At 36.7% G+C, this 14,894-nt stretch overlaps 1 long non-coding RNA gene across 1 annotated transcript; it reads right to left on the bottom strand.

Moving 5' to 3' along the window:
• Positions 1-8,352: 8,352 nt before the first annotated feature.
• LOC116183668 (uncharacterized) lies at positions 8,353-13,181 on the bottom strand. The gene is made up of 2 exons (XR_004148335.2): positions 13,094-13,181; positions 8,353-8,390 (listed from the first exon to the last, which is right to left on the bottom strand). It is a non-coding gene; the product is annotated as an uncharacterized LOC116183668 (long non-coding RNA).
• Positions 13,182-14,894: the final 1,713 nt, after the last annotated feature.

The raw sequence follows: 14,894 nt of genomic DNA on the forward strand, positions 1-14,894 counted from the left end.
AATGAACAAGAGAAAAATGAGAATATGAGAGAATTGTTTTCCCTTAGCCATGAAAATATTGATTTTGGAGTAAAACTCTAAGATTACCTGTAACAGATTCACCAACTGTTCATTTACAGAGTTTTCCCAAAACTATGTTGGGTAAGTACAAGGAAATTCTAAACCCAGATGAGCATGTGAAGGAGAAAAAGAGCTGTAACAGTGACTTTCAGCACTCATTTTGAAAAAGGCCAACATAGTCACAGATCTGCAGGACTTTTTGCATAAAATGCAAGTCTTTAAGATAGCCTTGTGAGCAAACACCTTGTATTGTCTGTGCCATCAACAAAAGCCAAAATATAAGATGAAAAACTTTTCTTAGAAGCCAACATAAATGCCATTCAAAGGATATCCAGCACAGCCTTTGCTTTATGAACCCAAAGTTAATAGATTAAAAAGGAGCAGATTATCAGAACACAGTATGATTTTTATTCATACTGCTTGCATAGCAGTTCATGAAAATATGAATATAGAATCATAGCACACTAATCCCTGACTCAGCTTTTTGCTACCTTTGGCTGGTGGCATCACAGAGCAGTGCAGTGCATGGAGTCAGACTGGTATGGGAAAACACAGCAAGGGCATGTCTATTTTATCACAGCCTCCTCAACAAACTGTGGAGGAGTTAAATTAGTCTCTTTTGAAGACTTATGTCTGTTTGTCAAATATAGATCTAATAAAAAAACCCAAAAAAAACCAGTAGAGAGATTTCCAGTTGTCCTGCTAAGGACCTGGGCTGGGAGAAAACAATGGGGAGGACACTGAGACCTGTACTGCGCAGAGGAAGAATGGAATCAGGCAAGACTATGATGCCATATGTCATTGATTATCACATTGATTAAAAACGAGTTTCTTGCCTTACCCCCCCTCAACAAGCCACTAACCACAGCTATTTCATAGGGTCTGTCTTTGCCCTGCTATTTCATCCACACAAAAACAACTGCTGTGGTTCAGCCAGTTTACATTTGGTTTGTTTGAAGAGTAAGAGAGAAGTCCCACTGTTGCCTATGAAATGCTGCTGGTGTGCAGATAGTGCTCCTGATTTTAACTATCAGGATGCAAAGGCTTTGTTGCCTCGCTTGGCGAGTGTCTCTGCTCTGTGCTGCTGGAATGCTGTGGGATGGGAGGGCTTTCACCACTGGGGCACAATGCAGAGCCTGACGGGCAAGAGCTCCACACATGCCACAGGCGTGCAGTTAAGCACGTTAGCTCTCTGAAAGAAAGATCACAGCCGTGTTGCTCCGTAAGCTTTGGAGGACTTACTGTAGACATAAAGCAAAGCTGGAATCAAAAAAATCCAAAAGCAAGCAGAATAACATAAACAATTGCTTTTTAATCCTGTGGTAGGCATCATTTTGGCATATTTTCAATGTTTATTACACACTTAAAAAATATGTTACTGCCACAGAACTGTGTTATCATGAAGTTACATATCAACAGAAATTGTGAATAATAGCTGTGCATTTGTGGGGGCTTTTTGAATTTGAAACTGACTCTCACTATTTGTTTATATGAGTTCTGAGGCATTTTAATGCCTTTGAAAATCTGGTCTTGGTCTTAAAATCCATTTAGTGTCTAGTCAAGGGCATAGACTCTAAAACTGAAAATTAGCGATCATAATGAGTTCTGCTTTTGTCACAGACTACAGCTGAGTGATTTAGGCAGAGTGCTGTGATGTTTCAAAGGCAAAGTGTATAAGCTCTGAGTATTCCCTCACATCATTTCAGGAAGTAAGAGTGTAGAACTTCTTTCACTACACCCTGTAGCAATATGACAGGTGAAAGAAGGTGGACAGTTCTCAGATACCAAACACAACACCGAACCCCCAGCACACAGCAAAACAAGTCAGTTCCTGCTCAGCCTCCTAGAACACATAACAACACAGGTCCTGAGAGGAGGAAGGCATGTCTGGTATCTCATGTACCCCTTATTCAGTATGTACCCCTGATTTGAGGATCAGTCATATCATACAAGAGGTAATCAATGTCAAGGAATGTTAAATCTGTCTCAGATTATATATCAAATGATTGAAAACGAATATTTGTATTCCATGTTGCAAGTAAAAAATATTTTCTTCTGGAGAAGTGGGAAAGATATGCCTTAATATAAAACACAAAATTCAGTTTGAGATGTTAACAGTAAAAGAATATTAAAATTGTAGAAGTCCAGAAAATAGAGTTAGGAATATAGAAGGATTTGCATATGAAGGTTGCAAGAGCTAGGATGATATAGTGGTGAAAAAGAAACACTAGAAGGCATTTAATTAAAGCATTTAAGATTATGAAGGGTAGAGTCAAAAACTAGCCAGTCCATCTTTTTAACAGTGTCTCAGAACACCAGAACAACAGCAGGGTCACTTGAAGTTAATGACAGGTAAATGTAAAACAAAAGAGAGAGAATAATACTTCACACAGCATGTAATCAGCCTGTGGGATTTCTGTCATGGAGGGTCACTGAGTCAAATACTTCAGCTGAATTTTAAAAAGGGGATGGCAATTTTATGACCAAGATGATAATTTTATGAACAATGGTATTTATGTTTGCTAAAATAGAGAACATTAAAATTCGTGGCCAAGGATAAGACCATTACCAGGAAGGAATTCATTGCCTCTCTCTCACTATCCACTCTAGACTTTTTTCTCATGGCACAGCTGTCAAAGGATACTTTCTGATGCAATCAGTATTGTTTGAGACTTAAGTTAAATGTCATCTCTAGAGCGGGAGATTGTCCACTCTAGTGCAGACTTGAAAACTGGACTTCTGAGTGCACCATAAAGCAGGTATTATACTCCTAAAATTCTCTGTAGCTTTGAGGATACCATGGCCCAGATGCAGCTCAGATTCACATCAGTTGAGAAGGTGTGATGCATCTGTGTGATGCAAAGAAAATTCCATGTAGAGTCACTGTAGAAAAGTAAATACTTCAATTGAGCTAGAGATGATTGCACATTGTGTTTCTTACTTAGAGTGCAAGAAAGAGTAATTTCCTTTGGTAGGAGAAATAAAGAATGAATGTTATGAATCCTGTGATGATGGTGGTCTGAATACACCACCATAATGCATACTTCTATGAACAATAATTTGCATTTGATCTTTTTGTCTGCTGTCTTATGATCACATCAGGATCCTTAAAATGCATTTTTCATTGTTTAGTGCAACAAAAATACTTGAGAGTTAAGATGATTGATAAAGTGGGGCTAATTCATTTTAGTCACCTAAAATTTATTTATCAAAACAATTTTAAAAATAAACTTCCTTCACTGTAACATCCATCTGTGAAACATCTTATATTTGTGTATTTTCAAGAGGGTCCTGTGAATAATTTCAAAAATAGAGTTTTTAGTGTGAACTCTTTATTGTCAAAAAATTATTCCTCTGAAATACAAAGAGCATACTAATGGTTTATTTAAGCTTGTAGGTGAACTTCTTAGACTGAAAACTGCTAATGTTTAGATGCAGTTTTGAGGAAACTTGCACAAAATCTAATGACAATTATGTTCAGGAACATAACTGCAAGCTGGTAATGTTACTTACAGATATGGTAGGAAATAATTGGTTCCACAGTACGAACCTTCCAATATGTTTCATTAGCAGCTTTATTATAGAAAGAAAATTAATTCCCATAAATAAACGTCCATTAATTTTGAATTAATCTTGCAAATATATAGCAATTACGTAAAGGAAGGTGAAGGGGAAACCTTATTAAAATAACATGAAACATAAATAATAAAAAAATATTAATATCTTTAAATTCTCAGCTTCACAACATGGCTCTTGATCCTGAGATAATAGCATTATTAACTTGATGTTTAATTGGTAATAAATAAAATAATAGTGATTATTAATATGCATCTAAAAATCTGTTTCCCTACACAAAGAATTTAGATTGTGTCTATAATACCTCTAATGAAAAAAAGGTATACAAATAAAATGTAATTAATCCAGAACATAAATCGATAACTATGGGTTGCAGAGCTCTGCTTGCTCTTTCAGTACTTTCGGCCCACAGAATATGTTTATGAACAAGGTTGCAAATTCTGGGTTACCACTGAGCAATGTGATTACAAGACAGGGCTGCTGCAGTCAATGTCTTTTCAGTGTGATTTGAATCGCAGTGCAACTTGTCCCCAGCTGAATTTAAAATCCTAATCATAGTACAGATGCTGGAAACCTGTGTCTAACTGTTACACCACTCCCCCAATCAGGAAAAAGAAACGTAGTATGTAATTATATTTCCAACAAACAGAGCTCAAAAATGAGCTACAGATCGAGACTTCTTCATAATGTATTGTCAGTAAAGCAATAAGAGCAAATGCATTTGAGAAAATCACAGTTTAATCCCAAACAATTCACACAGACAAAACTCATTCAGTGAGCAATTTGTTAAGATACATTCAGTACTGGTTTATGCTTACACGAAGCTTTTAATATACATGAAAAACCTATCATTTTCACTGTTCTCTTTTTTTTTAGGCAACTTAATTTTCTTTATTTCCACTGGAACTTTTGCTACAGGTTCAGCCATATTCTGCATTTTACCATGCACAGATTGTACCTGTGGGGGAAAAAAGTTTCCATTTTAAGGTAAACATCATTGCCTACCCACAGATTGTGATGTTTGCTTAGGAAAGTTCCTTTTTTAAATGGAATGACCTTGCAATGATGACTGAAAATGTGTAAAATAAGTTTTTCATCTCTGAGGGCCTGATTCTATTAAAGTAAGTGCAAGTGATTCCATTGACCTCTGTGAACTTTAGAAATTGTCCTAAACTTAGAAGGGTTTAATATATGTGAGTGTGAATAGATGAAACATAAGCTGTGATACAACTGGGGTGGAGAAAGTACCTTTTGATGATCAGACAAGTTCACTGAACAGCAGTAAGAGTCCTAGAATGAGTTAGAAAAACATCTTCCAAGAATGACATAGGTGTGACTTACTCTGCTTTGAGAGTGAAGTTAATGCCCCAGCATGATCTAGGAACCAAAAGACTTCAAAGGACTATTAAGGAACAAGCTGAAGTATTTCAAAGAATTTCTTTTAAAATATGGAAACTATTAATCAAATAATATAGCAAATTAATTTAAAAGAGTCTAGTGTATATATTTTATTAACAGGTATACAAATAACTCAATTTTATAAATACAGATACATTTTAACACAAAGTAGTGTCATTTACAAACTTGTCAGCATTTCTTAACCTGTTAAGAAAGATTATTTGAAGGCAGCACGTTACAGCTAAATTTTTCCCAGGTCTCAATTGTTGCATTTAAAGGCAGGACAGATCTCCCCCCCCCCCCCCCCCCCCCCCCACAGGTAAGACTCTCAAAATGAACACGGTTCATTTTGGTTCAAAATGGTTCAAGGTTCAAAGCAAGGCAAATGTCAATCTGAAGCAAAGCCTTCTTATCATTATCTAATTATAGCAAGTGGATGCACTTCATTTGTCATCCTGTCTTTGGGCAGATTAGGTCTAACCTTTAGCCTGAGTTTTACATCGTGTGGTTACCTAAACCAGTTTGCTCTTGGTCTGTGGTCAGTTCTAGTTGTGGAGGTGAAAAGTTAATTCTTTCTGCAGTCTCTTGTCCATGACCATTTCCTTCAATTCATCTTGTTTTTTGACATTTCTTTTTGGCCTGAGCATAAAAGTTGAAGTTATACAGTATTTTAAGACTTAAAATCTACAGCAGGCTCTTCCCACATTCCCTCAATAATTCTCAACATACCTTTCCTGATTTCAAGGTTAAGAGCAGACTTCTCCTGACTTACATACACGTGAAGTAACATCATTTTGGTCTGTGACTGGGGTCCCAGAATGATGCTGAATGATGTCTCGCATCCCACCCAGACCTTTTTCTGTGATTGAATATATCATATTACAGATAAAATTAATCTGATACATGAAGTTAAAATGCAGGAAATTGTCAAATCCAAACTTCTGTTCTACTCATTAGATCTGCCTTCTGGTGACAATTCTGAAAATCAGAGTGCAGGCACTGAGAATACATAAGGGTTTGAAGTCAGTAAGAATCAGGTCCCAATCATGTTAAATGCTGGAAAAATGACAAGCTGCAGCCTGGTTTTGGATGTGTGATAGTCTAGTGTCATTGAATTTGAAAGACCTTGACAAAGGGATTTGGGACCGAGTCCTCCCAACACCCATTCTGGTGTTCAGTGGCAGGTAATCCCACAGACTGACCGTGATTGTCATTCTGCCATTAAGCGAAGCATAAATGTTTGAGGGATCAATCCATTAGATAATAGAGTGAATAGGTGCAGTGGATTCCCTGAACCATTCTGATAAATATGTCCCTGAGTTGCCTAGCAAGCATCAGTAGAGACATCATCAGCTATGCATTTTTCTTTTGTTTGGCACCATTGATTTAAAAATATATTATTTTCTTGTCAAAAACAGGGAAAATGAAGTAAATATACATATCACCCAGTTCCTTTCAATACCTTTATCTGAACATTTATCATAAAACTTTAAGATATCTCTGTAGGGACTCAACAAGTCTCTCCCTTCACAGTTCATATAATAGTAATACTTTACTTAGATGTCTTTAAATGTAAAACTTCTGTCTCAGGTAAAGTGAGGTTGTTTTGTATTTGTTATCCTTGGCTATGCATTTCAATATTGCATTTTTAATAAAAGTACTAAGTATCATTCTCTTAAATAGCCTCATTTCAGAAAGTGTATAGAATGTTAATGCCTCTTAAATTCAAGCCAGACCTTGAAATTTTAATTCTTCTTCTTCTATATCACATAAATTATTTTAACTGGTGTTCTTTTGAGTACTATTGCTCTCTTGAAAAGAGTAACACATTCTTTTCAAGCAATAGTTCTTCCAAAATTGCCAATACCTATCTGGCAAGAAGTTCACCAGAAGCAAATCAGATAATTTGGATGTCACATGCTAAAACTGTGTTAGGAGAACCTGTTGCTGTCCAAACTTCCATCTATTATCCTGTGGTAGTGGAGTTCCCTCCACTGTCTCTTAATCCTTGTTAAGACTCTGACTTAATCCTTGGTATAATGTAAAATAAAAAGTTTTTAAGAAACTAATTAAAATATTAATTTAGTTCTGTGCTAGATTGTTTTGTGGCCTATACATATATAGGCCACAAAAATCATAAAAAATAAATCATAAAAAACCCATAAATAATCTTAAAAAAAATCAAGGAAAGTCTTCCCATAAAAAAACCCAGGAGTCTAAGGAAGAACTGTCAATCCTGCTGATTATTCAGCACAGCCCCAAAGCAGCTAATCACAGTATCAAGCCACACTGATGCATGATGTTCACTCACTGAGGTGAATATGATGGCTATAGAGAATAGCAGGTTCCTCTGTTGGATCTGCATTCCTATGGGGATATTAACATTTGGAATTGCATTGAAAGGAATTCTGTAGCTCTCAAGGGCATATGTCTGAACTTGTATGGAAGATCCCATCCTTGCATTTTTCCAATGATAGATGAGTACAGTGTAATGAAAATCACAATAGTTTTTACTGGCAGCTGCTATACTGGCAAAATTTTATACTGCAAGCTCTTCCCATGAGGTGGCATGCATTCCACCCTCATTTGAATGTGGTTATGAGAGGTTAAAACTTTCTCTTTTAATGGAAATGTTTTTTACAGTGTTTACTCTAATTAAGAGCCAAAGCTGAATGGCTCCTTGACAATGCCTTGAACTCCCTTCTTTTTCTTTGTACTGAAGATGATAGTTAAAGTTATCTGCTCTGCACTCTAGATGAATACATGAGAGAAAATGATAATGTACTAACTGCTGACATCACTTACTATTTCAGTTACAGGTTTCGTTAACCTTTGTGTGCCAGCAGTCCAGAGAACACACTGATAGGAAATTGAACCTCAGACAGCTTCTCTGTTCTTTCCTTTTCTTTTTCTATTGTTCAAAAACAGAATAGTACTTCATATTATTATTAGTAGAGTAAATGCATATTTTGATTTTATGAAGAGAAAATAAGGCTAAGAATTGTACTGATGTTCATTCATTGCCAGTAAGAGTATTAAACCTAGCACATTGCTGGGTTTTATATATTTTTTTAATGGCATGAATGCTCCCCAAACAGTTTCACTAAGAACAAAAAGCACTAACCAATGAAATAAAGGTACCAATCAAGGTGCAAAAAAGAAAGACAAGAGACAGATCCTGAGGAGGTTTTTGTGAAATATTTCCCTTTCTTTTTCACCAAAATTCTGTATAGGAACATGCTGACCTTTGTACCCAACCCCACAAAGGACCAGATTTACACAAACTTAAAGAATCAGCTGAATATAAATTCCATGTACCTCGAATGAGTGATCAAAACTATGGAGAATCAAGACATCTGTAAATAAACAAGAAACACACATTAAGTCAGTACTATATCCAAGTGCTATATCATTGTCACTATTCATGTACTGCTAAATGCAATGTATTCAACTGTCCTCAGAAAAATATTGATTACTAGGATTCTCAGAGCTGGAAAGATAATTGACTATTCATCTTATTGCTTCTTTATCATGAATGTTTTCTATTAGACTTTGCAACATCTCTGAAACCAAATGCTACAAGATGCTGAATATACATAGAGAATCGGTGAATCTTGTAATAAAAATCTTGTAATAAAAATTGGGCAGACCTGATAAGATCTACCTAATCATATCTATTTATCTATAATTCTTGTGATAAGTTGTTTTAAGCACTGACTTATGGACATCCAAGAAAGTTACCCCTGTCAGTAATAAGCAGACTTTTTATGCATAGCTTGTACATGGATGTTTAATTACTGGAACATTATTTAATAATACTTAGTTGAACTTTCATTTTTCAATCCCAAGATAAGACCTGAAACAACTTGACAGCAGCTGAGTTCTGCTATGGCAGGCTAGATCATAAGAAATGCAGTGGGCCAACATTCACGTCTCAGGAAAGCAGGTTTCTTGTTTGCATGCTCCTCAGAAAAAGTAGCAATGGCAGTGGAAATCTCTGGTTTGTCATAGGAGACCCTTAGACCAGGATGACTGGTAGAACAGGGCAGAGATACCAGCTGAGAAATTTTTTGGTTTTTAATCGGTGAAGAGAGGACACCCATTTGCAATTCATCGCCTTTCACAGGCACTAATCACATTAAAATAATGTGGAGCAATGATTTCCATTGAAATTGTATCATTCAAGATATCAGAGGAATACATTCTCTTTTCAGGATTTTAGCTTACATCCTGGCAGCAGAGCAAATGTGATTTCTTTGACTGATGGCTTGCTGCATTTGTGTGCATATTTAATCAACAATAGACTCAACATATAAACAGTCTATATCTCTGTGGAGTCACAGTCAGGCATACTCTGCTGTCAACTAAGCCAGGGTGATTCAAGAATAAATGCCACTGAAATCAGTGGAGTTTCTCTAGATTTACAGTTGTGTAGCAAGGAGCAAAATCTGTTCCCCTTTCTTTAGCTGATGAAATACAACCACAGTGTACATCAATAATGACCTCAAATTAAAATCTGTGATCTCTACGTATATTTGAATTTCCTACATTGCATTTTGATTTTAAATAATTTAAAAAGAGGAAAGAACTGAATTATAGCTTAAGTTAAAGCTTCAGAATGATTCTAGTAATTTAATTAATTGGAGGACAGAGGGAGATTACAATTTGAGTTTCTTTGATACAGGCATCACAAGCCCCGGTGGCTCTATTTTCTCTTTTAGGAGAAACAGATCCTGATAACTCCCTGCATCCCCTGAAGGACAGACAAGGTGCAGGAGTTGAAATGTCCACTCCTTTCATCCTTGCAAGGAGGACTGCCAGAGTGAGGATGGCCACTTGCAGTCGCAGACAGGATGTAGCAGGGACTTCACTTCCCCTCCACCTAGGAGGTACTATCTGTCCACAAAAAGGATGAAGGCTGGCCCTGAACTGGAACAACTTGGGCCTTTCATTTATTTATTTAAAAAGTAAACTCGAGCTGGATTTTGTAGCATTTTCCTATGAAACTCAAAGTGCACTGAGCATTTCAGTTTTGCAGCTGTACATGCTTTCTTTGCTCCAGTGAAGGCTGATTCAATAAATGACTTTTATTCATTCTCAAGATTCACACTTAGCTATTCAATAAGGGCTTTAATGAAATGTTTTCATTGTAACAAATAAAAAAATGTAATGGGCAATGAGATATAAAATCCCATTTTCCATAATAAGGTCATTCAAATAAATCTAGCATGAAAGAAAGCAAGTACTCTGTGAAGTCCCAACAGGAACCTAAGTGGAGAGTTTGAATTTACACAAGGTCTACATTTCAAACTGAAGTGCAAGGTCTTTCCTCACCTCACCCAAGCAGAGAATGTCTGGAACTGTTTACATATTTTTCAGATCTTATTTCTGGGTCTGGTACAACAAGGGTTTCAACTATTAATGTATCATCTGAACACAAAAATGAGCTTTAATGGATGGACTGAGCAACTTAAGAAGTTGCAAAATTAACCGTCTATAGGGAAGTTTGAACGTCTTTGAAATACTAGCTCAGCCATGACAATTTTCTCTCTGGTAACCAGTCTTTCCTGCCCTTTCCTGACCCTATAACTCTCCTTCAAAGCAGAAACTTACAGGTTTGTATAAATGTGTGATAAAATCTTGTGGCATTGCTTAGTTTTAAGGCAGCAGGTTTGCATATATTCATATCCAGTCTGTAGTATAGAGTTCATTGGTACTGTTTCAAGAAGGCTTTGTTATAGACAGACTTTGAGAAGACTGCACCAGAAATACCAGAAAATATTTCTGAGTGTTCCTTTGTCTCTTTATTAGAATGTGAACTCAAGAAATTGTGCACAGGACTCAGATTTGACACACTACATTTGCATAAGGATGGAGAAAAGAGCTCTGTCCTGGCTTGAGGGGAGAGGATGCACAACTAATTCTCCTAAAACTACCCCAGCTGTGATTTATTTACATCTTCTTGGATCCAGGTTAGTACTTCATACAACATGCAAGCTATGGGCCCTTATGTGAAAAGGTTTTCTACCCTCCCCTTATGCCTGATCAGAGTTTAAACAGAATCTGTCACTTTATCTTTGCTAGTGTCTTAAATATGACCATGGTTTAAACATCCTAGAATGGAAAATCAGTGCATGCCATATCTTTCCAAGGACTGGATGAATTTACTGTGTCCCCAATACTTTCTTCCCAGTGTATCTTTAGCTTTCTAGACTGGCACTCCAAAATACTGGAGTGAACACTGCAGGAACTGTAAGCCTATTCCTCTACATTCTGACTCCCTTCTGAATCTAGATATTAACTTTTAACAGTGAGTAGATGCCTAAAGTATGGCTGGAGGGTACAGCATTATACCATGCTGATATGCCTTTAATGTGCTTATAGTGGCTAATGATCACTAGCTATATGTCAAAACCATCTTTACTAATGAATTCAAAGCAAGTCTGTCACATGCTGCTGTCCAGTTATTTCATTTTTCAGAAGGGAAGGAGAGATCAAATATCCCAAAGGTTAGAAGATCTTAACCTTCTAGTCCTTGTCCTGACTGGCTACACATTTGTACCAACTATACAAGTATACATTTATACTGGCTACACTTGACAGTTTGGAGAAAAGTGACATAGGTAAAATAGAATTCTCAGCCCTCCTTTTTTGCGATACACTGGCACTGTCGTACCCATCTTTTCTGCTGAAGGTATCTGTCCTTGTTCCAGACTGTTGTTCCAACTGACTGAGACACCTTAACAGTTCTCAGATCAGCTCATCATAACCACTGGAAAACTGTACTTCAATTCCTGCTTTGTGAGTAGCCTATGTTAAAGTTAGTTATGTCTTGAATGCCCATAAACTTCAGGTTATGATACTATGACTGTATCGCAAGAGTAGACAGATGTCTGTCCATCCCACACAGAGCAGTCTTACCCCACCCACACATGCAGAAGGAGGGGTCACACTAAAGTGTAGGGACTATTCACTTACTGTGCTAATAATCTTAGTTTTTTATTAAATACTGCTTAGATAGATATTTTCCTAAGGCGGGTTACATCTCTTTTTTTTCCCCTTCTCAATTGTATTAATTTATGGATTTTCTATTTGAGGAGACTGGACAAAAGATTAGTCAGCATAGTCCATATTTCTCATAAATCCAGGGTGATGTTGGCAAGGCAAATAAAGAGGAATTGATAAAAATTTTGTAAAGATATCAGCTGGAAAAAGGTGGCATTGCTTAGGAAGATATGTTATACTCAGCTCACCTCCCTGTTCAGAGAAAGAGAACTCAGAATTTCTTAGAAGTACAAAACCAAGGGCCATTTCTCAGGTAGGTGAAACATTTCTTAATGTCTATATTCCTTATGCATAATGAATGCTATTAAATTCTTATTTATTCAGCATAACATAATCATTCTTCAATATTCTAGCAGGAAATCTCATTGACAAGTTCCCTGAAATTCTCTAATGCCTTTTTTAACAGATTTTTTATTAGCAGTAACAGAAATCCAGCACACTGAGCCACTCTGGCTTTCATTCAGTTAGGCCTTTGCCAGCATCATTCTTAGTGCACAGTGTGTGCCAGTTCTCTTCTACTCCTTGGCTGATATATTTTCTTGCCTGAATAGGCTTCTCACCTGAAAAATATAATACCTCTGCCTTCTCTTGTTTCTTTATTAGCCCTAGTAAATAATAACATTCCAGTACCCCTGGGAACTTCATTTTTTGAGATATATTTCTCCGTGGTAGTAATGTTTTCATTGACATTTCTTCTCCATATGCCCAGGTAGGTTTTCCTTTAGTTTAAGGACTTTTGTTTGTCTTTTTGTTTTGTAACTAAGAAGAAAAAAATACACAGATTATATCACAATTGGCCATGCTGTCAGCAGTGTGGTCTCCTCATCTCCAGCACTTTATCCTCCTTCCACTTCCTTCCAGCAAAAGTCACAGTCTGATTACTCCTCCCTTCTAAATGTTTTAATTGATTGCCAAGAAGTCTGTGCATGGTTTCTTCAAGGTTGGTTATTCCCTGGATTAACTAAAAATATTGCCAGCGTTCATACCCTCTTACCTCTGGATCCCAGATGTTGTGATGGTTCTGAATTGTGATTATATTTGGCATACCACCAAATAATTTTATGGGTTCTCTGTAGTTTGCACTACTATGTCCAAGGAGCCCAGAAGATACTATTTCTGTAGCTCTGAAAGAATTTGAAAGTAGAGAAGAAATATGCAAGTCAAAAGGATATGGTCTGAGAGTAAGGAGACTCAGCTTCCACTGATCTAGGGGATAAAGAGAGAAAGGTCTTGGAGTACCTCTGAAAGGAGGCAGATTACTACCTGACACCCAAAGCCTTTTTTATGAGTGCAAACAGTCTGCACAGAATTACAGGTCTGAATTACAGAATTAAAGGACTGAATTCCATCTAAACACCTACTTCTCCAACCTTGTTTCCTTGTGACTCACTCAAAAACATTCAGGCATCTTCACTCACCCAGCACAGGGTCGTACATGCAGTACAGCCAAATATATACACGCCATTCTGTCTTCTCTTCAGATTTTAAAATTGTCCATCATTTCCTCTACCCATGTACCCATTATTCTGAGATCAATGTGTGACCTCAGATTTTAAGGTCAGAAGGAGCTTTAGATCATTCCATCTGACCTCATTTATGATTCAGAATGTATAATTTCATTCCCTTCTCCCTGTATGTGAAAGCATAATGCACATTCTTATGTAATTGCTATGCATAACATGCAGCACTGTGTAATTTAATAAATAATAATAAAGCATATCCAAATGGCAACTCTGTATAAAAGAAGGCTGAATTCACCTTGCAATATTATTGGCCAACTGAGAATTTCAGGCATTTGCTGGAAAGTTTAATGCAAGCTTTGAAATTTGGAAAGCATGCTTCTTTGTTAAGAAATTCTCCATTTCTCATCATGAGCTTCTCAGAAACCATTAACATTTTTTATTTAAAGTAATAAGCTCAGAAGAAGGGGATATAGCCATGAGATAATAGCCTTTGTGAAATCACTAGGTGTGCTGAGGTGAATCCATGGGTACTCAACATAATGACAGGATCATCAGCTAATGCCTACTTTTATAGAGTTTTAATATTCTAATCACTTTTCCAAGAAATAATCTTTATATTTAAAGGTATAAGGACAGTCTTAGAGCCAAAAATGTTAAAATAATATTATGTTACCCTATGAGTCCTGTAGACAATTAGTTTTAATAGAATGTAATACACCAATCTGATTCACTAAGACAGTGAGGTTTTCAGCTAAAAGAATTACAGAGGCTATGCCTGCTCATTATATTTCAGCTCTAAGCCAATTCAGCTTCTCTTGCTCAGAGTCCTCAGGCTCCTCTGCTTGGTGTCTTGATGAGGATGGCAAGGGAGACCGATGGTCCCTTGTGGCTGGAGTTGTGATTAAACCCCTCCTGTGGATGAGTTTTCAGCATGATTGTGAAAGTCAGGACACACATTTGACTCCAGACTCTCACTTACATTTCATTCTTGTACAGAAATCCCTATTCCTACCAACCTAAAACACAGATATAAATCCATGCCTGAATGCCAGAAGTATAAATGAAGTCTCAATGAAGTCTCTTGATTGTGCAAGTTTGAGACTCTTACCAATGCAAATATCTATACAATGTTATTAGAGAGCCTGAAATGAAAAAGTTGTTGCTATTAAAAGAATAATTTCTTCAAGCACTGCTAGCTTCTTGTAAGGAGGAGTTAGCAAAATCTTACTGTGAAAAGAAAAAATCAGAGTGGGAGAATCCCAGTACATAACCACATACTTCAGACCTTACTGTGTTAGAACAAATCCCTACTTTGTCAGCCATTTACTCCTT

The sequence above is a fragment of the Lonchura striata genome, chromosome 6, assembly GCF_046129695.1.
Source record: "Lonchura striata isolate bLonStr1 chromosome 6, bLonStr1.mat, whole genome shotgun sequence".
In the NCBI taxonomy this organism is placed as follows: Eukaryota; Metazoa; Chordata; class Aves; order Passeriformes; family Estrildidae; genus Lonchura; species Lonchura striata.